A 26,270-nucleotide genomic window follows, 5' to 3' on the forward strand; every position below is an offset into this window, starting at 1 on the left:
ATGTGGTAGTGGGTACAGTATGTTGCGAGACGCACAGGTCACAGCAGCCACGAGTACACTGACCTTCAGTAGCGCTATTCGTCATGCTCGCGCCGGATGGAATGAAGACGCTCGCGTGGCTCGCAGCATGCCACTACCGCAAGCACTGCCTCATTCACAGGCACCGCTAGCATTCTCGCTGGTGCATATGCTTTCTCTTGAGCATGGTCTTCTTTCGCTCACACTGTCATGTGCGAACTGAAGGGAAGATTGATTGCGAGCGGCGCCTCTCATCCCCGCCAATTTTCGTGCGGCCGGTAGCTAGGTAGGGAAGCGAGTTGCAAACTCGAGTCGCGTTTGTGAATTAACACTTCATTTAATTCCCTCGATGATCGTCGCCAATCGATCAAAGCAAGTCGCATCGTCTTCGTGGCTCGCCAAAGTGCAAGCGATTTAACACGAAATTGGTGAATGTCCGCCTATCACTATCCCACGATGGCGCTACAGAAATTCGAGATTTCTGTAGAAAACCACAATTACCATCGACTGCAACCTCTAACACGACACTTGCCTCGACAGATATTTGTCCCAAGACAGAACCCACGACAGATATTTGTCCCAAGACAGAACCCACGACAGGTATCTGTCGCAAGACAGACCCACGACAGGTATCTGTCGCAAGACAGATACCTCGACAGGCTGTAGTGTCGCGCGACTGAACCCGCGACAGGCAACTCTGTCGAGGCACGCCGGCCCTGTCGCGCGGCACGACTCTCCCTGAAGCACGACAGCACCTACGACAGAAACCTGTCGCGCGACAAATCCTGCGACAGGCACCTTCTGCACACTACAAAATACAGGAATGATGACTGTCGTGCGACAGAACCCACTACAAACACTTTTGTCGCGAGAAAGAACCCACGACACGAGCCCCTGTCGCACGACACAATGCACTACAAGAGAGCTTGTCGCGCGACACAAAATTTTGTCGCGCGACAGATACGCGACAAAAAATTCTGTCGTGCGTTTTGATCGGGTTCGGACGCCGCCGTTCGTTGCAGTAGGGCTGCCTTGAGGTCATCATATGGATGTGCCGGAGGATTTGTGCTGAAAGAGGTGAGTAAGTCGGACACCTCCTCTGCAGCTGTTGATGGCAGTGCGCTGACCACGTGGTGAAATTTCTGCTTCTGTGATGAAATTCTCGAAAGTTGGAATTGAGATTCCACTTGCAGGAACCACACGGCTGGGTTGCGTTCCCAGTACGGTGGCAGACGCACTGTGACTGCAGAGACGGCTTCGCCGGGCACATCTGGCGTTGTCTGGTTGAGGTTGGGCGTAAGTGGCTGATTTTGTTCCATTTCAGCTGCGTGCGTTGACGTCCTGTCTTCAGCGTGGAGAAAAGCTTGGCTCTACGTTTCTTAGGGGCGTCGAAAACCGGGTCACCAATTGTAGGGCGTAAGCTGCTCGGAGATCCTCAGAGAAGACAAGACGTGTGTGCTGTTCAACCGTTTATTCTCTGAGTAACGGAGCTGTGGCGGGGAGCGCGGGAGGCGCGCCCCGCCGCTGCAGAGGGAAAAGGGAGGAGAAGGAAAGAGCGCGCCAGATGCGGGGGCGCGCGGGGTGCGGTCGGGTCCCTTTGAAGGGACGCCGCAGACTTCGACCGCAACGGCGTTCACCTCACGTTGCCGGAGGCATAGGGAAGAAGCACGCGTAAGTTGTGCCGGCGAGGGCTGGCGCCATGGCTGGCGCACTACAGTTTCAACACTACGGTCGTCTTCTTCAGTTAAAGCGGAAAATCTGTTTTGCAGCGACATTCTGAATTCCTCTACCTTCCCTCTTAATGCTAACCCGTTAATAGCCTTTCGATTCCCCAGTTTCCTCCGTTCCCTCTTCAAATCTAAGCTAATACGAGACCTCACCATTCTGTGGTCGCTGCAACGGACCATACCGAGGACATCCACATCCTCTACGATGCCAGGGTGTGCACACAGTATGAAGTCTATTTCATTTTTAGTCTCACCATTGGGGCTCTTCCACGTCCACTTCCTGTTTGCTCGTTTGCGGAAGAAGGTATCCATAATCCGTAAATTATTTCTATCTGCGAACTCTACTAATAACTCTCCCCTACTGTTCCTAGAACCTATGCCATAGTCACCTACCGCCTTGTCTCCAGCCTGCTTTTTACATACCTTTGCATTAAGTCGCCCATCAGTACAGTGTACTGTGATTTTACTTTGGTCATTGCCGATTCCACATCCTCATAGAAGATTTCAACTGTCTGGTCATCATGGCTTGATGTAGGCGCGTAGGCCTGCACCACCTTCAACTTGTACCTCTTATTAAGCCTAATTACGATAGCTGCCACTCTTTCGTTAATACTGTAAAACTACTCGATGTTGCCAGCTATATCCTGATTTATGAGAAATCCCACACCTAGTTCTCACCTATCTGCTAATCCACGACAGCACAGTACATGGCCGCCCTTTAGTACTGTATACGCCTCATCTGTCCTGCTAACCTCACTAAGCCCTATGACATCCCATTTAATACTGGCTAATTCCTCCAGCAGCACTGCTAAGCTAGCCTCACTTGATAAGGTTCTTGCGTTAAACGTTGCCAGGTTCAGTTTCCAATGGCGGCCTGTCCGCAGCCAGAGATTCTTAGCACCCTCCGCTGCGTCACAGATCTGACCGCCGCCTTGGTCAGTTTGCCCCGCAGCCGCTGGGGACTGAGGGCCGAGGGTTAATTGGTTTGCTCATAGAAGGTTGTGGCCAAGTACTACTACAACAGGGTGGCCAGTTCCTGTTCTGATGAGGAAGTGCGTTGTCGGCTCTGGTAACCGAAATCAGGCCGCACTCCAAGCCTGGTTATTCAATTCCATCGACACGCGGAGTTTTTTAAGCATGAAATGCTTTTAGCCCCCGTTGTCGGCAGTGTGGTGACGTCACGCCGAGACCGAGATCCACTCATCCGGGCATTGAAATCCACTCATCCGGGCACTGAAATCCACTCATCCGGGCATTGAAATCCACTCATCCGGGCATTGAAATCCACTCATCCGGGCATTGAAATCCACTCATCCGGGCATTGAAATCCACTCATCCGGGCATTGAAATCCACTCACCCGGGCACTGAATTCCAGTCATCCGGGCACTGAATTCCAGTCATCCGGGCTCTGAAACGAGAACATCCGGGCACCGTACGAGACTTAACGAGATTTAACGAGACTCTCTAAGCCCCCCCTACGCGACCGGCATGCAAGCGCCGGTTGGTCTCCAAAGGAGTCACAAAAAATAACTGCTGCCAGTGCCTTCTCAATGTTTATCAAGATATCAGTCGCTGTGCGTTTGATAATGCACGGAATTATAATTTCCGATTTCTAATAACGCGTGCAAAAAGCACATAAATGTTACGATACACTTGGTTGTCGTACGTGATCTCTTAGGGGCTTCGCGCATCGAAGCAAAGCCGCGCAGGCGGACAGGGGCCCGGGGGAGAAGCGCTGCGTTCAAAGGGCAAGGCATCGCGCCGAACGGGTGGTGGCGTTCCTCCCTTCCTTTATGGTGCGGTTCGGGTGTCCACCGAGATGGCAGAGAATTACTCCACCATTTCCTTTCCTCAAAAAAACCTTGAGTTCAAATGGCAAGGCATCGCGCTGAACGGGTGGTGGCGTTCCTCCCTTCCTGTACGGTGCGATTAGGGTGTCCACCGAGATGATATTAGGCCCGTAAACATTTCATGCTTACTCTACTCTCGGTTACGGGAGAGGCAGAGATTTTTTTTTATATCCGGTGGACAATTGCGTGGCACCGGGATTCGAACCCGGTCCTCTTGCACGCGAGGCGGATGCTCTACCTCTACGCCATCGCTGCTCTTTTGGTGTAGATACTGCTGGGATTTCATCTACATTTGTGAGGTTATTTGTTGTTTGAGCTAGCGTACGTCTGGCAGTGGCAGCGAATTTCCATCTCTCGCTGTCAGAGCGCGCGTTCGTGATAAGATCGTCCGTGTGCGCGTCGCTCTTTTACATCGCCCGCGTCGCTTGCCCGCCGCGCACTTTTACGCGTCGTTTGGCCACACTATGTGGCAGTTTCTTCTGGGCGGGAAAGACGGAGTCCGTCGCTCGCGCGCTCCTCTGTCTTCCCACGAGCATGGGCGGGTTTAGCCTGCCCAACCTGCGCACTATGTGCAGCGTCCTTGCTGTTCGAGGCGTCCGCGACCTAGTCAACGCCACCGACTACCCGGGGAGAAGACTCCTCGCCTACCTTCTCGGGACTTCGCGGCGCCTCTTTTTAGAGCGCAGCTCTTTGGCGTCCATTCCTGGGTTTCGCGTCGTCGTCGGCGTCGGCCTCGTAACCAGCTCCGCCCCCAATGTCACGCTTTTCAATTGGTCGAAATGCTCGTGACGTCACAGTGCCCGAATTTCAAATGGGGCCAATTGTACTTTGGCTAGTAACCATGCAACCAATCAAAGGGATCGTATAGTGATGCTGCAACTAAGTTGGACTGAGTTTAGTTAATTGCTTAATTAATCAATTAGCCTAATTAATATAGAGGAGAATGAAGAGGTCAGAAGGAAAGAAAAGAAAGACGCGCGCCGCAGCGACAACAGCGTCCGCGGAAGGAGACGCTGCTGAAAAAAACATAAGTACGAAGCCGCGTTCCCTCCACCACCACGCACTTCCCCACTCAGTAAGACGTTGCTCGTTTCATATACGTTGTGTCGAACATCCTAGACAGTTCCAACAATTGACAGGTTAATGACAGAACACGATGGATAGAAATACAAGAATATAAATATGAAATAGCCTAATTAAACTTTCTAGTTAGACCGCATAAATCAATAAAACCGAGAACGAAATTGGTCGAGTTGGGGAATCGAACCAGGGTCTCCGGAGTGCGATACGAGCACGCTAGCCACTCCGTAATGCCAGCTGAATGGTTTGGAATGAACAAAGGCGCGTCTAGCTAATACGGCGTCTTCGTTCACTCCCATATTCCCCCTTTCCCTTACGGCGAGGTGCAGGTGTCCACCCAGATATGCGAAAGAGATACATTTCCTTTCCTCAAAAAATAAATTTACCGTCCAGCAAGGCGTACAGCCGAATTGGCGATGGCGTTCTGTGGACTCCCTGGCAGCGTTGCAAGACGCTGTCGCGTTGCACTCTTACAGGCGAAGCTTAACATGTTAACCACACATCAGTAACACACGCAGACAGCCAATGGACGCGTCATTCGCTGGCAGCACTTGATTCATCATTCACAACCACATTCTTAACGTACGCTCTCTTGCCGCACATGCCAAGGACGTACACCACGATCACATTCTGCGCCATTCCTCTGTACTTTGCTTTGCTGAAACCTGGATGGATCCCGAAGAGCCTCTCGAAATCATAGATTTCCTATACTGCTGTGGTGCTCGCAGAGACCACAACAGAGCGGCGGGAGTCGCTATCAACTTGCGCACAGGTCTCTCTGCAATACCAGTCGAAATGTTTGGCACGTCACATGAAGTTGGCGAACTGTGCGCCGCAAAGTTGCCCAACGGCTTGCTGGTAGTAGCTGCCTACTTCGCCCCTACCGCACTCACGAAAGACGTCGTGCACTGCCTGCAACTCGAATTAACCGTCCATCGATCCACACCGATGTTAGTAGTGGGGGACTTTAATGTTGACATAAAGACAAACAGCAATTTCCTAACACTTATGCGGGAGAACATCCCGTTCCTCTCGCTCGTAACGCGTCCCACGGCTGTGACAACCTCGCGAGGCACTTGTATAGATCTCGTCTTTGAGAATCAAGCATTGGTGTACCAAGTCGAACATATATCAGTCTATGTCTCTGACCACAAAGCTTCCTTCATGACAGTCAAGAACTGTTAGTGGAGTCTTTGTTAAAGGAATACGTGTGAAAAATAAAAAAAAAATTCTGTGATATCGCATACATGTGTTGCTCGATTTCTTTGCCTCAATCTATCGAAAAGGTGAAACAGCTTATTTGCTGCGCTCAAATTTCGCATTAGGAAGTAACGTAATCGTCGGTACTTTTTTGGTAATTGCACAGGTCCTTCAGCCGAACAGCAGCCGGGGTTCTTCCGGTATGTCTGCCGGACGGCCGAGTCCCTCACCGCCACCCTGCCCGAGGTTGACGTCTCTGAGACGCAGGCCTTCCGCGTTTGCGAGCTCCTGGCAATTCAGGAGGCTACACCCGACCAGCTACAGCGGAGCAGGCGGGTACGGTGGCGAGACTTGACGTCACACACGTTACCACCAGACGTCCGCGACTTCGGCTGGCTGCGAGGCTGGAGTGTCCTTCCGACGGGGGTCCGCATCGCCGCGTGGGGTATCGCTCCTCTTCGCGGTGTCCCCAGTGCGGTGCGACCGAGACCCTCGAGCACGCCATGTTGGAGTGCGTCGTGGCGCGCACTTTTTGGAGACTTTTGTCCCGCATGTTTTTTGTAACTCTCGACGCGCGCACTAGGCCGCGCGACTTTTTTGTGCGCCTGCTCCTTTGTGTGGGCGCTTTTGTGTTGTGGCGCCAGCGTGGCGTCGCGTCTCTACAGGGCCGACCGCAGCGAGCCATGTTCCCCCTGCTCCAGCGGGTTCGGGCACGCCTCTTCCAACAGGCGTGCCTGGACCGAGTGATGCTCCCCGAGGAAGAGTTCCTTCGGCGTTGGAGCACTGGCTTCATCGCCGTCGACAGGGGCCGCGTGGCCGTACGGCTCCTACCTTATTGAGTGTGTGCAGTGCGCGGTGTTGTTGCGCGTTTCTTATTTAGTTAGGGAGCGTGCTTCCCCCGCGGCATCCGGAATTTATGGACACTGTGGACATTATTACGTGCAGTGAATTACTTTTGTTTGCAGGGCGACAGGAGTCGCCGTCGTGTCTTGAGTGATCGCTTTTCCGTAATCGAGCGACATTAGTCGCGAACTGTACTCTTGTATTTTTTTGAGGGACTGTGGTCCCTTATCGTGTAACCATGAGGTCCAATAAAATTCTCTAGAGACCCAGGCGGAGACGACGAGAGTCCCATCTCTTGGGACGAGAGAAAAGCATCGTGGCAGGCGCTCTTAGTTCGCGAAGGCAGGGAGCGAAGGAGACGCATCACGGGCGAGATTAACACCACCCTCGCCCGTATACGTGCCGTCCAGCGAGGCGCGCCGCTCACCTTCGCGATGCGCGACTACTGAATGTTACTAAAGGCGCGCTATCACACGCTGCTACGCCAGTCATCGCGTGCGGCATCCCGAGCATTAGCACAGGGCAGACCCGTGTCCGACCCCACTCTACTACGCTAGGTACGGGCAGGTAACCTCGATGTATCGCGGCAGGTTCGCGTCGACGAGGTGGTTTTGCCAGACGGGACCAGGAGCAGCAGCGCGTCTGTCATCCGTGACGCATTTACGCGCCACTTTTCGCTGCTATTTGCTTCTGGGACCGAAAGCCGAGCCACAAGCCCTTTCACGGACGCCCTCCGTAGCTTTTGCTCCACTCTACCACAAGTTCCGGACGTTTTAGGCGCGCAGCATAGCACCCCGGTCACCCCCGACGAGCTGTTCGCCACGGTGAAACGCATGAACACCGCCTCAGCTCCAGGCCCTGGCGGCATACCCACCAGCTTCTATGCGAGGTTCTATCCGGGAGTCCAAGGAGATCCGCGTCCTTGGTCTCTTCATACACCACCAACGCAGAGTCGACACCACCCTAGCCAAACTTCGCACGGTGGGAGACCAGGTGGGCCGCATGGTCCGCCGGGTCTCCAACAAGCGGGGCGGATTACGAAGCAAGGATGCACTGCGGCTTGCCCATGCTTTCGTAACGAGTAGAATCCTCTACTCAACTCCCTACTTGCACCTGCGCAAACATGATGATGACCAACTGGAGGTCATGCACCGGAAAGTCATCAAGCGGGCTCTCGACCTCCCGGTCACCACGTCCAACCAGCGACTTCTGGCCTTGGGCGTGGTGAACACATTTCGGGAGCTTCGAGAGGCCCACTTAGTCAACCAATACACGCGTCTTGCACAGACCACGTCCGGTCGCCGCCTTTTGGACCGGCTACACATCAAACATGACTACCATATTAGGAAAGGGAGAGAGTGCCAGAACCCTGGAGACGCGCCCTCCGGGTCCGACCCCTTCCCCGCAACATGTCCAGAGAAGACCATAGCGGTCGTCGCCAGGCGCGCGCGGAAGCGTTGGCGCGATACTATGGTAACCAACATGTGTATTACGTGGACGTTGCCGGCCCACACCACGGGGTGTGGTACACGGCCGCAGTCGTACACAACACAAACACAGTCAACGGGCTCACTTTCAAAGCCTACAGCGCAACACACGCGGAGGAGATTGCCATTGCTCTTGCTCTCACTACTCCCAAGTCGAAACACATCATCACCGACTCGCGAGGGGCCTGTCGGAACTACGAGTTGGGCTGGGCTCCCCCGCTTGCCTGGCGCATACTGGAATATAGCTGTCGATCTGAAGATCCAACTCCACGCAACCTGATTTGGGCCCCCGGTCACCAGGGACTCCAGGTAAAACGAACAGGCCGATCAGGCCGCCCGCGCACTCTCTCCCCGGACTATCTCCCTGTCCTTGGAAGGGTACTCCCAATCAGACAATCTGGCCATTACATTCAAACAAATCACCGATTACTACAAGGAGGAGCACCGGCGCTACCCTGCCCCTTGTAAGGGTCTGGATCGCGCTCACGAGCGCCTCCTCATCAAAATTCTAACACTGTACTGTGCCCGGCGGTGCTTAAACATTTCAATACATCCTTTGATGGCGCGTGCCAGTTCTGTGGGGCGGTGGCTGACACCTTCCACATGGTTTGGGCGTGTCAATCAAACCCATCTATCCCCCCCAACCCCAACCCCACCAGAGAGGACTGGGAGGCGGCCCTGCTCGGCTGTCAGGACCTAGAGACCCAAAAGGCCTTGGTTCACCGGACGCGGGCGGCGTTGCTTGTCAATGGGGCCCCGGAATAGGGGCTCCACCTAGTATTGTTAGGGGAAAGGGCCAATAGGGCCTACCCCAATCACCTCTCTGTAAATATTTATTGTATTATAAATGTTTTTCACCACCACCACACCGTCTTGGAGTCCCACCTTCTCCAGATGGTTAACGCCTTTGTCAGGGATGGCGAGAGGCCGGAGTCTTTTAGAGAGAGCCTTGTAGTGCTCATCCTGAAGCCTGGCGGGTGCCCATCTGACCCGCAGGCGTGGCGCCCGATCACTCTGCTTAACGCAGATTACAAGATCGTGGCGTCACTGCTGGCGAAAAGGTTGAGCAAGGTTTTAGCGGTGCTTGTAAGCCCTGCGCAGACCTGCAGTGTGCCCGGACGCTCGGTTTTCTCGTCTCTCGCACTAACGCGTGACTTGTTCACGTTCACCTCGAGAACCGGAATCCCGGGTTGTTTCGTCTCGCTCGATCAGGCTAAAGCCTTTGATCGTGTCGAGCACCGCTACCTATTCGGCGTCCTCGGGGCTTTCGGCTTTCCGCCAGAGTTCGTGGAGCGTCTAGAGCAGCTGTATTCGGGCCTCACAACCCGTTTGCTTTTAAACGGCTCGTTAAGCGACCCGTTTAGTATAGAACGCGGCATTAGACAGGGCTGTCCCCTGTCGCCAATGTTGTTCGCCCTATACTTGGACCCATTCCTGCGCCGCATAGCAGCGAGTCCATCGGTGCGCGGATTCCCCATACCAGGTCAAGGTCAGGTCAAGGTTTCCGCATACGCCGACGACGTGTCCCTGTTTCTGCGGCACGAGGACAGCTACGTAGCGTGTTTACGGCTTTTCTCGAGTTATACCGAGCTGTCTGGTGCCCTGCTTAACAGGAGCAAGAGCAAAGCTTTGCGCTTTGGCTCTTTTTCGTCGGACCTGCTGGGCGACGTAGAGTGGGTATCGGCGGTAAAGGTGTTAGGTGTCGTGTTCCTCTCCTCAGGGGAGGTGGCCCGAAAAATGTGGTCCGAGTTGAGAGCGACCGCAGTGCGACGTCTGGCAGTGGCAGCGAATTTCCATCTCTCGCTGTCAGAGCGCTCGTTCGTGATAAGATCGTCCGTGTGCGCGTCGCTCTTTTACATCGCCCGCGTCGCTTGCCCGCCGCGCACTTTTACGCGTCGTTTGGCCACACTATGTGGCAGTTTTTTCTGGGCGGGAAAGACGGATCCCGTCGATCGCACGCTCCTCCGTCTTCCCACCAGCATGGGCGGGTTTAGCCTGCCCAACCTGCGCACTATGTGCAGCGTCCTTGCTGTTCGAGGCGTCCGCGGCCTAGTCAACGCCACCGACTGCCCGGGGAGAGGGCTCCTCGCCTACCTTCTCGGGACTTCGCGGCGCCTCTTTTTTGGTAATTGCACAGGTCCTTCAGCCGAACAGCAGCCGGGGTTCTTCCGGTATGTCTGCCGGACGGCCGAGACCCTCACCGCCACCCTGCCCGAGGTCGACGTCTCTGAGACGCAGGCCTCCCGCGTTTGCGAGCTCCTGGCAATTCAGGAGGCTACACCCGACCAGATACAGCGGAGCAGGCGGGTACGGTGGCGGGACTTGACGTCACACACGTTATCACCAGACGTCCGCGACTTCGGCTGGCTGCGAGGCTGGAGTGTCCTTCCGACGGGGGTCCGCATCGCCGCGTGGGGTATCGCTCCTTCTTCGCGGTGTCCCCAGTGCGGTGCGACCGAGACCCTCGAGCACGCTATGTTCGAGTGCGTCGTGGCGCGCACTTTTTGGAGACTTTTGTCCCGCATGTTTTTTGTAACTCTCGACGCGCGCACTAGGCCGCGCGACTTTTTTGTGCGCCTGCTCCTTTGTGTGGGCGCTTTTGTGTTGTGGCGCCAGCGTGGCGTCGCGTCTCTACAGGGCCGACCGCAGCGAACCATGTTCCCCCTGCTCCAGCGGGTTCGGGCGCGCCTCTTCCAACAGGCGTGCCTGGACCGAGTGATGCTCCCCGAGCAAGAGTTCCTTCGGCGTTGGAGCACTCGCTTCATCGCCGTCGACAGGGGCCGCGTGACCGTACGGCTCCTACCTTATTGAGTGTGTGCAGTGCGCGGTGTTGTTGCGCGTTTCTTATTTAGTTAGGGAGCGTGCTTCCCCCGCGGCATCCGGACATTATGGACACTGTGGGCATTATTACGTGCAGTGAATGACTTTTGTTTGCAGGGCGACAGGAGTCGCCGTCGTTTCTTGAGTGATCGCTGTTCCGTAATCGAGCGACACTAGTCGCGAACTGTACTCTTGTATTTTTTGAGGGACTGTGGTCCCTTATCGTGTAACCATGGGTGCAAATAAAATTCTCTTGAGAGCTGATTAAATGTGATGATGATGATATCAACTTTATTCTCCACCAGATAAGGAGGCAATCTACTCCCCTTCTCCGGCACGCCGGCCTGGGTGGCGGGGGCCGGGACCTCCGCGATTACAAGCAGGCAAAGAGGTATTCACTCATCGCGGCTACTTCCGCCGTGCGGATGGCTTGTTGCTGTGGAGCAAGGGCCTCGCTCCGCAGCAGGGCTTCCCAGATTTCCCTACAATTTATATTAAAGCGGAAGCCTTTAGTGCCTCATCGTTGCAAGCAGGAGTTGTCGACAGAAATGTCACGCTTTTCAATTGGCCGAAATGGTCGCGACGTCACAGTGCTCAAATTTGCAATCAATTAAACGGATGATATATTGATGTTCCGAGTTAAATAAATATATAAATATTCAAAGTCGAGTTGGGGAATCAATCCAGGGTCTCCGAAGTGCGAGACGAGCATGCTAACCACTCCGCCATGCCAGCTCATGGTTTGGAATGAACAAAGACGCGTCTAGTGAATACGGTGTCTTCGTTCACTCCTATCTTCTTCCTCCCTTCCCTTACGGCGAAGTTCAGGTGTCCACCGAGATATGCGAGACAGATACATTTCCTGTCCTCAGTAACCAATTTACCGTCGAGCAAGGCGTAGAGCCGAATGGGCGATGGCGTTCTGTGGACTTCCTGGACGCGTTGTAAAACGCTGCATCGTTTTGCTCTTATATGCAAAGCTTAACATCTTAACCACACATCAGTGACACAAGCAGCGACATCGAGCCTAAGGCTTTCGCCTCACCGCACTTTAGGTCAACAATGCGCCCCCCTGAAATTTTGCTCTAGCCATCAGGGAGCTAGCGCATTTCCAGGTTATGTGGTCGAGAGAGGGAGAAAAACTTTATTATAAGAGGAATTCAGGGCACGCCCCAGGGTCCCCGCACGACCCCACTGCACTCAAGTTTTTGTGTTCCTAAGGTCGATAACACTGGCTGCCCGGAAGGTGGTGATGGTCTGCACGGCCGGGTCCTCCGAGCGCAGCAGGGTCTCCCAGTCCTCCCAGGTCTTGAGGCTCTCCAGGCACCACGGGGAAAGGTCCGCGGGCCCCTCTCGAGCCACTGTGCTTGCACTCATTGTTTTCTTTCTCATCTCTCTGAACATATGCCCAGACCGGGTTTACGAAGTTCCCAGCTTGGAGGCGACTCCATGCGATTGCCTCCCTATTGTTTCGACATTTATCCGGTGGTGGCATCAGTCAGCATACTGACTGGGGATACACAACCACGACATATCGAGGTCGCAGGCTCTGGCTGCTCCTGCAGAACCTCCAACTCACTGTACACAACACGTTTCAGACGCCTGCGCGGATTGGCAACAGTGTCAGCATGGACACCAGGCCAGACCTGACGCTGAGCCGCTGTATCCGCGGCGTTACCTGGAACAGAACACAACATACACTGGGCAGTGATCATTAGATTATACAAATCAATGTCCCGTACAAACCACCCCGTCACGCAAATACAACACACAAACTCATCAACTGGGATGCATTTTGCACTACATGCACCGCCCTCCCAGACACTCCCATCGCAGACATCGACGCATGGGTGCAGTCACTCAATCATGACGTTCACCACAACACGCGACACATTGAAACTACAACCCAAACACCTACCCTTGACACACGCCTGGTCCACCTCTGGGAGGCTTATCACAACATCCTGGTATGCTTGAACGGCAGCAAACACAACAGAACGCTTAAAAAGCGGCTGGTCGCGCTGCAGCCATACAAATGTCACAGCACTCTGAGGAGCTCTGCCGATACAACTGGGGACAGATATGTGACGGCATCGCCGGAAACCTGTCCAGCAAACCCGCATGGCAACTCCTCCGACACCACATTGACCCCACACGCACCAAATCAGCAGCACAGCACCACGTGACACGCCTCACACATGAACACATTGACGATCCCGACACCCTTCTAGACACACTTCAAACCATGTACACATCTCCAGGCGGCCCCATACCTCTCCCGCACTACACAGGACAAGCAAATCCCACGCTCGACATCGACATCGCGGAGACGGAAGTCAGAGCGGCCCCCCTGATTCTCCGCGCCAGCTCCGCACCTGGTGCAGACCGATCACAAACTCGATGCTCCGTAATCTGGATGACCAATGGATCACCCACATTATGAAATACTTCAACCAGTGCTGGAGGGAGGGTAACCTCCCGCAGTCCTGGCGCCACGCGAAGTTAATATTCATACCTAATCCCAACAAAACACTTACACTTCAAAACCTTCGCCCGATTTCGCTAACATCATGCCTAGGGAAGCTCCTCGAGCACGTTGTGTTAGCGAGACTCACAAGTCACATGGCGGACAACAATCTTTACCCGCATAGCATGGTGGGATTTCGCCCCATCTATCCGCACAGGACGTCATGCTGCAACTCACACACGACATTTTCGACCAGCTTCTTCCACGTCACACCAAGGCAGTCTTAGCTTTAGATCTCTCCAAAGATTGTGATCGCATTGAACATCAGGCGATCATGACTGCTCTATCCCAATTGAATGTGGGTGCGCGCACGTATGCCTACATTCAAGTACTCCTCAGTGACCGCACGGCTGAGATGCACTTCCGCCCTCTGTCTTCCCCCTCCTACACGGTTCAGAGTGTCGGCACCCCTCAAGGGTCCGTCCTTTCACCCTTTCTCTTTAACATTACCCTCATCCTCCTTGCCCGAGAATTGGCAACTATTCCCCACCTGAAGCACACTCTTTATGCCGACGATATCACCCTGTGGACCACCCACGGCAGTGACGGCGACATAGAGAGCACCTTACAGGAAGCAGTCACCCTCACCTAAAATTACGCACGGACCATCGGACTGTCTTGCTCCCCAGAGAAGTCCGAACTGCTCCTATCCGGCCTAAGAACCACCGCTGTCCCCGCTCCCCCATTTCCATTGAACTTAATGGTGACCCGGTACCTGAGGTTGGCACCCTCCGTGTATTGGGCCTGCACATCCAGACCGATGGCAAAAACACCACTACCCTCAAGAAACTGAAGCAGGTTGTAGGCGCGATATCGCACCTCATCCGCAGGGTTCCGGGACGTCATAGAGGCATGAAGGAGCGCGACCTATGTCGCCTCATTCATGCCTTTGTCCTCAGCCGTGTGCTGTACATTAACCCATACTAACAACTATCCAAACATGACATAAACGCTTTGGATGCTTTGATTCGCACGGCATTCAAAGTAGCACTTCATCTTCCCCTCAACACACCCACACCCACATTACTAGGCCTGGGCCTCCACAACACGATCGGGGAACTGGTGGAGGCCCACCGACAGGTCCAATACATCAGGCTCACACAAACCTCCACAGGTAGGTATATCCTGGACTGCCTCGGCATCAGAATACCAGCCAACGACCCAACCATCCTCGCCATCCCACGACCCCTTCACCGGGAGCTTCTCCTTAGGCCGCTCCCGAGGAATATGCACCCGTCCCACCATGAGCAGCGCCGCAGAGCCCATGCGAAGGCACTCCATCGAGCGTACGGCCCCGAGCCGGACTCCGTATGGGTGGACGCTGCCTGCACGGGTGATGAAGCGATAGCAGCTGTGGTGGACTCTTCATCCACCCACCTCACACTACCTGTCCCTCCAGACACGTCCCCAGAGGCTGCAGAGGAAGCCGCCATTGCACCTGCAATCACCCGCACGGAAGCCCGGTACATTTTAAGTGATTCTAAAACTGCGATACTAAATTTTTCTCGAGGCCGATTTCATGTCCCTGCTTTTGGCATACTGGACTCGCCCGATGCACCCCTGCCCTGCCATGTGGAGCTGATATGGGCGCCTGCGCACTCCGGGAATCCCGGAAACGAGGCTGCCAACCTTTTAGCCCGAGGTTCTTTAAACCGGGCTCAGGTGGCATCGGATCGGGGATTCACGAAGAAGCGCATGCGCACATTCAGTGAGCTCACCCAGTCATACAGAGCCTCACGCCAGCTCTACCCCCGCCCCACCCCTCCCTAGATAACAAACACGCAACACTCTGGCGCGGACTACAGACACACACTCTCCCCTCACCCCTTAACCTAGCCCACTATCATCCATCATTTCCCCCTCCCGCATGTGCCCTATGCCCAGAACCGTTAGCTTCTTCCCTCCACATCTTTTCCCTCTGCCCGGCGGACCCTCCCCCGCGGGACCTAGAGAACCTCAAGACCTGGGAGGACTTGGAGACCCTGCTGCGCTCGGAGGACCCCGCCGTGCAGACCATCGCCACCGGCCGTGCTGCCAGTGTTATGGACCTCAGTAACATAAACACTTGAGTGCAGTGTTGTCGTGCGGGGACCCTGGGGCGTGCCCCGAATTCCTGTTGAAATAAAGTGTTCTCTCTCTCTCTCCTCTATAATCTATAATTTTCGACAATCTCCGTACAATTTTGCAGACGCTCGTCCATGTTCCGGCAGCCGGGCGGCTCCACAGTTACCCAGATGTAGAGAGCTCGGGCCAACTCGTGGGCCGCGTCATTGCCAGGAACGGACGCGTGTGCAAGAGCCCAAATTAGGCTAATGTTTCTGTTTACCCGTCTACTGGCCAGAATCCTAGCCGCTTCTGGCGAGATCCTACCCGTTGGAAATTTACGGATGGCCGTTTTATTTATTTATTTATTTATTTACAGAATACTGCAGACCCTAAGATGGGTCCAAGAAGGAGGGGCAAAAGCATAAAAAAAGAGGCGCGGCAGATTACATAGCACATTACATAGCACAAAACAGTAATATAACATAGGCCGCCGCGGTGGCTCAGTGGCTATGGTGCTCGGCTGCTGACCCGAAAGACGCGGGTTCGATCCCGGCAGCGGCGGTTGGAATTTCTTTGGAGGAGAAATTCTTGAGGCCCGTGTACTGTGCGATGTCAGTGCACGTTAAAGAACCCCAGGTGGTCAAAATTTCCGGAGCCCTTCACTACGGCGTCTCTCATAGCCTCAGTCGCTTTGGGACGTTAAACCCCATAAACAAACAAACAAGTAATAGAACATAGTAAAGAACAAAGGAAAAAAAACAAAAACAAAACAACTTAGCAATTATTAATAAGCAATTTTGTTAATGGCATCGATGCTGTTTACAACCTCAGGCGGGAGTTCATTCCATTGAGTTATTGTGTGAGGAAAAAATGAGTATTTAAAAGCATTGGTTCTAGCGCTTTAAGGTGTTAGTGATTCCGTGTGACGATGTCGTGTTAGTCGCGTTGTGATCGGTTTAAGAGATAAATCTGGGTTCATGGAGAGTTTGTTATTTTTGAGTAGGAAAAGAAATTTCAATTGTTGAATTTTTTTCGTGTTTGCAGTGTCTGTATGTTGTTTTGTGCCATAAGAGTGGTTGGAGAGTCAGTAGAACGATATTTATTAAAGATGAATCTAACACACTTTCGCTGGATCATTTCCAGTGCCTCAATGTTATGTTTTGTGTAAGGGTCCCAGACGGTGCATGCGTACTCAAGTTTCGGTCTGATGATGGATGTGGAGGCTAGAAGCTTAGCACTAGAAGGGACACCTTTTAATCTATGCCTAAGAAAGGAAAGTTTCTGAAAGGATGACGTACATATGTTGATTATGTGTTTGTTCCAGCTAAGTTTATTGGTTATAGTAACACCTAAGTATTTGTATTCGTTAACTTCCTGAAGCGGGTGATTTGGAAGGCCATACGGAAATGATAGGCTACTTTGTTTATTGGTCAGTTTCATAAAGACTGTTCTGTCATTGTTAAGCTCCATCTCCCATCGACTGCACCATGAATGAATGTTGTGAAGGTTAGAATTGAGGATGACTTGGTCTTCGTAGGACCTGACTTCATGAAATAAAACACAATCATCGGCAAAAAGCCTGATTTGCACTGGTTCACTAATTACATCCACAATGTCATTGATGTAGATCAAAAACAGTAATGGTCCAAGCACACTTCCTTGCGGCACGCCAGAAGTGACCGGAAGGTAATTGAAACAATGGGCATCAATACTGACGAACTGGGCGCGGTTGGAAAGGTAAGCAGAAACCCAGGAAATTATGAAAGAAGGAAGACCAATATTTTCAAGCTTATGTATTAGTTTGGCATGAGAAACAAGGTCAAACGCTTTCTTAAAATCTAGAAAAATGACGTCCATCTGCCCTGCTTTGTTTAGAATGTCAGCAAAACTATGTACAACAGAAGTTAATTGAGTGACGGTCGAAAAGCCCTTTCTAAATCTATGCTGGTGTGACGATAGAATGTCTTTGTCATTTAGAAAGGAAGTTATGTAAGTGGCTACAATGCGTTCGATTAGTTCACAAGAAGAAGATGTAAGTGATATCGGACGAAAATTACTAACAGATGAGGCTGTACCTTTTTTGAGTATTGGTACAATCCGCGCAACTCTCCAATCCGTGGGAACAGTGCCGGTTGATAGGCTGGCATGAAAAATTATGGCTAGAAATTGGGATAAAAGTTCACTATAACGGCGCAAGAACGTATTTGGAATTCCGTCTGGACCAGGAGCACTTTTGTTTTCAGATTCAACAACATTGAAAACACACCTGCAGAAGATACAATGCTTGGTTCGGGATGGCATGACACAGCAGGTTATCATAAGAGGGAATTTGGTTTCGTGAAAACACTGGAAATATCCGTTAAAATGCCCAGCAATGCTTGTTTTATCAGTGATGAGAACACCATTGTGTAGAATTTGGTCGACAGGTTTGTTTTTCCTGCACAAGTGTCTCCAAAACTTCTGCGGAGCATTCTGAATGAAGCTTGGTAGCGTGTGATCAAAATAATGTCGTTTTGATTGCCCCACAGCCTGTCGTAGAGCACCTTGCGCAGCTTCAACAGCGTTTCGGCAGGCACGTGTTCGTTTTAATCGCTTTAGTTTTAGTTTTAGGTGCAAGACTTTACGCGTAATCCAGGGATTATTTTTGCGTGTTTTCTTTACTTTGTTGGGAATAAATTTTTTTAGACAGTACGTGCAGATTTCTTTAAATTCATTCCATAGTGCAGAGACGTCATTTCCTTGAAAATCACTAAGGGATAGATCAAGGTAATCAAGTACGCTTTCGTCTCTGGCACGCAAAAAGTCTTTCACACAAACAAGCTTAGCATGGGGAGAGTTGTGGGGTTTTTGAATTCTACATGAAAAATAGACCATACTGTGGTCAGAAATGCCGTTTTCCACCGAGACGGAAACATTTTCTACCGCTAATTATAAAATTGGCTTCCGTTCCAACGCAAGCGAGCGCCATTGCAACATCCTCAGCAATCTCCGTGTTGCGGCATCTAATGTTTGGCTGCTGATACGGGGGAACTGTGGCCGTCGACCATTGAGGCTACCACCGCACCCGATTTGCCACTTGCCGCGTCCACGCACGCAACTGACTTGCTGGCCATCGGCTCGAAGTATCTCATTAGTGCTTCTGCTCTCTTGTCCCTCCTCTCAGTGTTTAATATTGGATACATTTTGCGAGGTAGTATAGGAATGATTCGATTTTCTCGGCAGTCCTGCGGAATGCTCGATTTGGCTCAAGGTGGAAAGCTGGGCTAGGTGTTGTCTCATTGTTAATTAAAAGACAAGCGCATAAAACTAGGACAAAGACATAGGAGACAGGACGAGCGCTATGTCTTTGTTGTATTTTTATGCGCTAGTCTTTTAATTAACGATTTGGCTCGTAGTCACCTATCTGTTTGCAGGCCTGCAATTTCAAGCATGGCTATACCTGTGGCTGTTCTGGTTAATCTTGCGAGCTGCGAAATTCGGACAGCCCATTTCGTCCTAGGTATTGTGCACTCCCATAGAGAACAGCTTCTCTGTGGAGGTGCTAATCGGTAATCCCAGGGCCCTCTTCATGCACCGTCGGAGCGAGTGTAGTCTCTTCCTCTCCTCCACCCTAATGTTTGAGATAGGCGTGGCATAGCTTACATGGCTTATTACGTATTCTTGGGTTAGTTTAAGCAAGCTTCTTTAATTCAGACCTCGTGCTTTCAGCGCGACCCTTCTAAATATGCCAAGAGCTAGCGTGGCAAATACCTCTAGCATTTTCATTATCGTGTAGCGCAGGACGTCTTCCAATGCGCTGCGTCGCGAAGGATTAGCGGAGCAGTTCAAGTAGAGACGAGAGGTAGCAGCCAGTTTAAGATGATGATGATGATGATGTCCTCGGGCTAAATGGCATATACCCACGGTGGGGGATTGGCCAGGGTTCATTCAGAGTACGCAGGAGCATTGGAACGCTGTTTCACTCTTCGTCGACTTCTGCCTTAAGCGCCAGCCGCCGATGGTTCGGGAGCCGAACGCCTTTCTTACATTGGATTGGAAAACGTTTATTGTCAGCACTGAGCCCTAGTGGGCATTATACTAGGTGGCTTCGAGCCCATGGCCCTTGGCGACCTTGTGAGCCCACTCAGTGGCCCGGACTTGCGTCAACGGGTCTGAGCTGGCCAGTATAGCCTCCCACCTCTCTAGATAAGGGACTGGTAGTAGGTCCGCCGGTGGCGGCGCCTTTTTGCAGCTCCATAAAATGTGGACATATCCGGCTATCTCGCCGCATTGTTTGCAAGTAGCGTTGTTTTGTGTTGGATACATGTGTGCTAGTCTCGACGGGCTAAAGAAGGCTCGCGTCTGGAGCCGACGCCACGTTACCTCCTGGCTTTTGTCGAGCTTTTTGTCTGGTGGCGGATAGATCCTCCTTTCCAGTTTAAATTGATTGGTGTATTCGTGAAATGATATGAATGAATCTCTCGTGAAATTTGGGGACTCAACCCGGCTCACTGCTCGGCTGACATAACCTCGAGCTATACTGTGAGCCAACTCGTTTCCCCTGTTCCCCGAGTGTGCCGGCACCCATATTAGTTCCACCTCTCTTTGGTCCCAGTATTTATGTCTTAATATTCGTTCTGCCTCCTGGGAGATCATACCCCGCGCAAAATTGTTGATAGCCACCTTGGAGTCGCTAATTATGGTGACTGCTTTGGTGCTGCCCATTGCCATGGCGATAGCCGCCTCCTCCGCTGTCCCTGAGTTTTTTGTTTTGACCGAACCGGCCGTTAATGTTTCACCCGAGTCGTTCACGGCCACGACCACAAAGGAGTCGCCTCCTTCGTATTCCGCCGCGTCTACAGAGGTTGTGTATTCCGAGCCTTCGAACTTGGCTTCAAGGGCCTTTGCTCTGGCTCTCCTCCTGCCTTCGTGAAAAGCAGGGTGCATGTTTTTTGGAAGCGGTTTAATAGTAAGTAATTTTCTAACTTTGGTCTGTAATTTCACCTGCGCGTTTCTTTCGGGAATTCTATCTTGTAATCCTAGGTTGCTCAGGATCTTTCTCCCCGGGGGTGAGGTCGCAAGCCTCCTTAATTGCGCAAATATATGTGCCTCGCATAGTTCCGTGGTGGTGTTGTAGATCCCCAGTTTAAGAAATCTTTCCGTAGGAGTGCACTGGGGCAGCCCCAATGCTGCTTTATATGCCTGCCTTATGATCCCGTCTATTTTGTTCTGTTCCGCCAGCCCTAGCTTGAGGTAGGGAACGGCGTAAACTATTCTGCTTATCACGAAAGCCTGAACCATTCGGCAGAGATCTTTCTCTTTGACTCCCCGTCTTTTGTTAGCTATTCGCCTTAGGAGCCTGGTTGTCATGTTGATTGTGGACTTATGCCTGTTTATTGTTTTTGTGTTCTTTCTATTCTCCTGTATTATAAGTCCTAGGACCCTGATTTTGTCAACTCTGGCTACCGGAGTCTCATTTACCAGTACGTGAATGTCTTCTGCGTTGGTATCGCGTTTGCTAGCTCCCCGGATCACCAGAAGTTCGGATTTGCTTGGCGAGCATTTTAATCCTGCCCATTCCGCGTATTCCTGGACAATATCGATCGCGTGTTGGAGATTTTGTTCTATTTCCCCATCTTTTCCTGTATGCGTCCATATTGTTATGTCATCCGCATATAGCGTATGGTTTATACCTTCGACAGTCTTCAATAGCGGCGGTAGGTTCTTCAACACCAGGTTGAATAAGAAAGGTGAGAGCACTGCGCCCTGCGGAGTTCCCTTGTCTCCCAGCTTAATAGTTTCTGACTGGATGTCCCCTAGATTTATTTCTGCGGTTCTGCCGGTTAGAAAGTCCCTTACGTAATCGTAGGTCCGCTTTCCAGGGGCAATCTCTGCCAGATTAGTTAGTATGACCTGGTGTTTGACGTTATCGAAGGCTTTATGTAGGTCTAGGCCCAGTATAGATTTGGCGCCCCCTTTGTTGGGCAGGTCTATGATGTCTGCTTTGAGCTGGAGCATGACGTCCTGCGTGGACAACTTGCTCCTGAAGCCTAGCATCGTTTCAGGAAATACCTCCCTTTCCTCTGCGTATTCCTGGAGTCTGTTTAATATGACATGTTCCATCAGCTTCCCCAGGCAGGACGTTAGCGATATCGGCCTGAGGTTGCCCACTTCAAGTTTCTTCCCGGGTTTTGGAATAACGATTACTTTGGCATGTTTCCATTGTGAAGGTAGACTACCTCGTTTCCATATCTCATTTAGGTAATCTGTGACTGCCGTGACCTAGACTAGATCTAGGTTCCTTAGCATTTTGTTGGTTACCCCATCTGCCCCCGCTGCCGACGTGGTTCTTAGTTGACTCATTGTTCTCCATACCTCCGCTATCGAGATGTCCTCATCTAGCTGTGTGTTCTCTGCTCTTTGGTAAGCTGGAGATGAACCCCCTTTGTCTGTGTTAAGGTACCTGCTCTTCAGTTCCTCTATTAGGTCCGCGGCTGTTCCCTGGTATTTGTGAATCAATCGTTTAAGCTGCCCTTGTGCCGCCGACTTTGTTTGTCCTGGGTCTAGTAAGTGGCGAAGAAGATGCCACGTGTTCTTGCACCCTAGCTTTCCATTCATTTCATCGCAAATTTGTCCCCAGTGTTGACGCTGAAGTTCGTTTGTGTAGTCTTCTATCTGTTTTTCGAGTGTCGATATTCTCTTCTTTAGCCTTCTATTGTGTTTCTGTTTTTTCCACCTCTTCAAGAGGCTCTCGTGGGCTTCCCACATGTGGGCCAGCCTCGAGTCTGTGATGTCATGTCAGGTGGTTGGGGTCTGTCTAGTGTGACTGTTTACGTCTCTTTTGAGTGTCTCAACCCATTGATTTAGATCCGATATCTCCCTCGGAGCGGTTCTGTCCCGGACTTTTCGGAGGGTGTCCCAGTCTGTCAGCTTCGTTTCGCGCAGCTTCCCCTTCATCGGCCTAGTCTGTGTTTCAATCTCTATGATGTAGTGATCGCTACCCAAGGTGTGTCCTGCGTTTGACCATCTTTCACCCTCATGGTCTTTGCCTAGCGTCAAGTCTGGGGACGTGTCTACGCTGACGCTATTGCCTATCCTCGTGGGGTCTTGCGGGTTGTTTAGTAGCGTGAGCCTTAAGTTTTGGATTTCTGTCCATAGTTTGTTTCCCTTAGGGGAGGCCGTCCGATATCCCCATGCCTGATGCGGGGCGTTGAAGTCCCCCGTGATTACTAATCCCTTCTTATAAGATAGTCTAATGGCTTTACGTAATAGGTCCGCCAGCCCTGTGCCCCGGTTTTTCGGTGAGTTGTATATATTTAGAATAAAGAGACTGTTGTCCCCTTTTCTGTTTGGGATTATTTCTAACATCACGTAGTCCTCGCTTGTGTTTTCGAGTGCGTGTTGTGTTGCCGTTAGATTTCTTTGCACTAGCGTGGCCGTGAACGACTTGAGTTTGTGCTCTTTTTGGACTTCTAGCGGGGTGTACGCGTCGTAGCCATATAGTTTGACCACGCCGCTTGCCTCCTGCAGCGTGATTACGTCCGGTGTGGTTATGTTTTTTTAATGTATGCCGGCAGGTTCCATCTTTTGGACTGGAAGCCTCTGCAGTTCCACTTCCAGATTCTAATTTGTTGGCGAGGGGCCATGATGTCCTATAGAGGCTGCTGCTGCGGTTGCAGCGAGGGGAGGGTGTTGCCGGCAACAGGGGGAAGCCTGGCTTCTATGTTTGCTAGTTGTTCCAGAATCTGCTGGAAGCAACCCATGGTTCGTTCCCTGAACATGACGAATTCCGCCGTCAGATTGTCAGCACGTTCGGCTATTTTGTCTACCCTAGCGGTAAGGGCATCAATTCTAGCGTCTTGAGCGTCAACCCTCTTCAATAGTGTGTTCATGTCCGAACTAACCTTGATGTGGGTTTTAGCCGATGCGTCCTCGTTAGGACTTTCTGCCGCCTTTTTGGGAGTACTGTCTTCTGTGTTTCCCTCTCTGGGTAGAGGCCTTTTCAAGGGGACTCTGGTGTCTGTATCCATTGCGTTTTGAATGTCTCCCCCTTCATATGTGTCACGCGGGGGCGCCTGACTCGCGTTTTGTGATTGCTGCCAAGGAGGTTTTTCGACCGCCTTCGGCTGTTTTGTGTTAGCGCTAATGAGTTTTCTCAGCTCCGCCATTTCCTTCTTTATGGTGTCTAGCTCTCTGTCTCTCTTAGCGAGCTGCTCTACCAGTTCCTTCTCCCGAGCGGTTTCCCAAGAAGAGGCCTTATCTAGCCAGCTCACCTTTTTTCCCGCGTCTCTGTTCTTGCTTGAGCCTCTTCCTCTGCTCGAGGTGCTTTCTCTGTCAGGACCCGAGCTGGCGCCTCCGGTCCCCGGTAATGGTGGGAAGGAGCTCGACCTGCTTCTCCCCCGGTGGCCTTGGCGGGTGCCGCTGTGGTCCCTGGTCTTCGGTCTTGGTTGGTGTCCGGAGTCAAGTTGCCCCAGGTCGTTCTTGGCTTTATAAGGTTCTTTCTTTGCCAGCCGATACTTGCAATTCCGGCTGCCGCTGTTGTGTGGCCCCCCGCATATGATGCATTCGGGATGCATGTCGGCAGTTCTCCCTCCGGTGGGTCTGGATGGTCTTCGCCGCATCTGCGGCAACGCTTTACCCATGGCTTATAGCACGCATCCGTCCTGTGTCCCGTCTTCCTGCAGTTTTAGCAGGTCTCTACCCGCTCTCGGTACGGGTAGACGATGAACACTGATCCCCAGTAGAAGACTTGTCTGGGAAGCTTTTTCTCTCCAAAGGTGATGAGAATAGATCTCGACTTGCCAATTCTTCTGGCGTTGAGTACTACAATGTCCGGGTTGCGATTGATCAATCCTTGACGGACTTCTTCCGGTGTTCCGATATCATAGGCGTTGTATACCACGCCCTTAATTGCGTCGTCGGGAGCCGCGACGTAGGGTGCCATGGCGAGGGTCTTCTCCCCGATAACTATCGTCTTTATCCCCGCGTAGGTGCTCGCGCGTTGACGATTCGGTGTGCTGATCGTGTACGTTTTGTTCACGGAGTTTATTCTTGAAGTGTCTTCGTCCAGGACATCTCCGTATGGTAGTCGCGCAGCCGCGCAGGTGGCCTGCAGTAGGTGACGTGGCACGTAATCGTTCAAGTTCCAGCCTCTGGGCCTGAAGATTATTTTTGTTGTGTCCCCTTATTGCTTTTGTGTGTGTGCGCCCCCTCCTAACGACCACTCGCATTCCCCTCCTAACGACAGTTCGCATCCCCTCCTAACGACCGCTTGCCCCTCGTCGCACGCTGTCGCCGGATGCCCCCCCACGGTGCGCCCCCGCACCCTCCTCCTGTTCTGGGAAGCCACTCCCTGCCGTGGACGCTTCTCCACTCCCTCCTTTCTTCGGGCGGCCAGTTCGGCTCCTGCCTCGGTCGACGCTGGTCGCACCCTCATCGGCTTTAAATAAACGAAGTCTAAAAGTACCGTGTGCGTCTTTCGCTGCATTCAACACAGCGACCGGACACGACAGTTTTTATAGTCGTTCTCCGGGAGCTTCGGCATTGCTGCCCTTTTTCGGATGTTCGGGTCTTGCCTCTTTTTCTGAGTGGCAGTCGATTTCTTCCCCCGGTGCCGTGATCGCCAGCGTTCCCGCCGGAATTCGCGGCGGCGTTCGTGCCAGCGTTTCCGCTGGCATTTCCAGGCTTCCCGCCTTTTTTCATCATGCGGTCGTGCATGCTGAGAACGGTCTCCCACTCACCGTTCTCAAATTGCGAGGGTGCCAGTTCATCTCCGTCGACGGCGTTGATCATCGTGGTGGTTACGGGGCCGCCCCATGTCGCCCCAGGGGCCGCCCCGAGAGATGAAAAGTTCCATGAAATGTGAAATAGTCCACCGTTTGCCCGAAATCCAGTGTCCCCTTGCACGGAGAGAGAATCCGGATCTGTTCGCGGTAGTTTCCGGCCCGCAGGCCCAAGTTGAACGCCGAAAAACAGCTGCTTGGCGGGAGCGCATGCGACGCACGTCTGCACCGCTCAGCCTTAGGTGATTGTTCAACTTACCCCGAGCGAAAAGGCTTGATCCTGGCGGCCTAGGGTGATGTGACGACGGCGGGATCGTAGTATTGTTTTAGACGGTTCATGTGGACAATTTCATGGCATCGGCGACGATGATCTGTGGAAGGAGTAAGGGGTAAGGGCCCTTGTACTTGCTGAGAAGTTTGGAGGAAAAACCAGGACTTGAGGAAGGCACCGAGAGCCAGACCAAAGAGTCAGGAAGACAAGTGGGAAGAAGTGCAGAGGGATGACGGGTGCTTTTCTGCTGCTGCTGGGCGTGTGGAGTGAAAGACCGGGCAAGCTGGCGGCATTCTGCGGCATCAGTGGCGGATTGAGAAAGAGTCCACAATTCAGAAGCATCAGGACGGTAAGGGAGAATGGTGTCCACTGTGCAAGGATCACAGCCGTGGAAGAGAAATGGTTTGGTTTATGGTTTGGTTTATGGGGTTTAACGTGCCAAAGCGACTCAGGCTATGAGAGACGCCGTAGTGGAGGGCTCCGGAAATTTCGACCACCTGGGGTTCTTTAACGTGCACTGACATCGCACAGTACACGGGCCTCTAGAATTTCTCCTCCAAAGAAATTCCAGCCGCCGCGGCCGGAATCGAACCCGCGTCTTTCGGGTCAGCAGCCGAGCACCATAACCACTGAGCCACC

At 52.4% G+C, this 26,270-nt stretch overlaps 1 long non-coding RNA gene across 3 annotated transcripts in view; it reads left to right on the plus strand.

The window, feature by feature from the left end:
• The window catches only part of LOC149328267 (uncharacterized), a 93,688-nt gene that overhangs the window by 27,761 nt on the left and 39,657 nt on the right, over positions 1 to 26,270 (plus strand). Inside the window, exon 2 of one of the 3 annotated variants that reach the window (XR_016285540.1) lies at positions 6,043 to 11,856. The exons of 1 other annotated variant lie outside the window; for it this stretch is intronic. This is a non-coding gene — a long non-coding RNA (uncharacterized LOC149328267). Of the gene's footprint in view, positions 1 to 6,042; positions 11,857 to 26,270 lie in introns of those variants that run through there. One more of the 3 variants, XR_016285539.1, reaches the window with a different exon arrangement.

Source organism: Amblyomma mixtum, chromosome 9 (assembly GCF_055824585.1).
Source record: "Amblyomma mixtum isolate Tamu chromosome 9, ASM5582458v1, whole genome shotgun sequence".
In the NCBI taxonomy this organism is placed as follows: Eukaryota; Metazoa; Arthropoda; class Arachnida; order Ixodida; family Ixodidae; genus Amblyomma; species Amblyomma mixtum.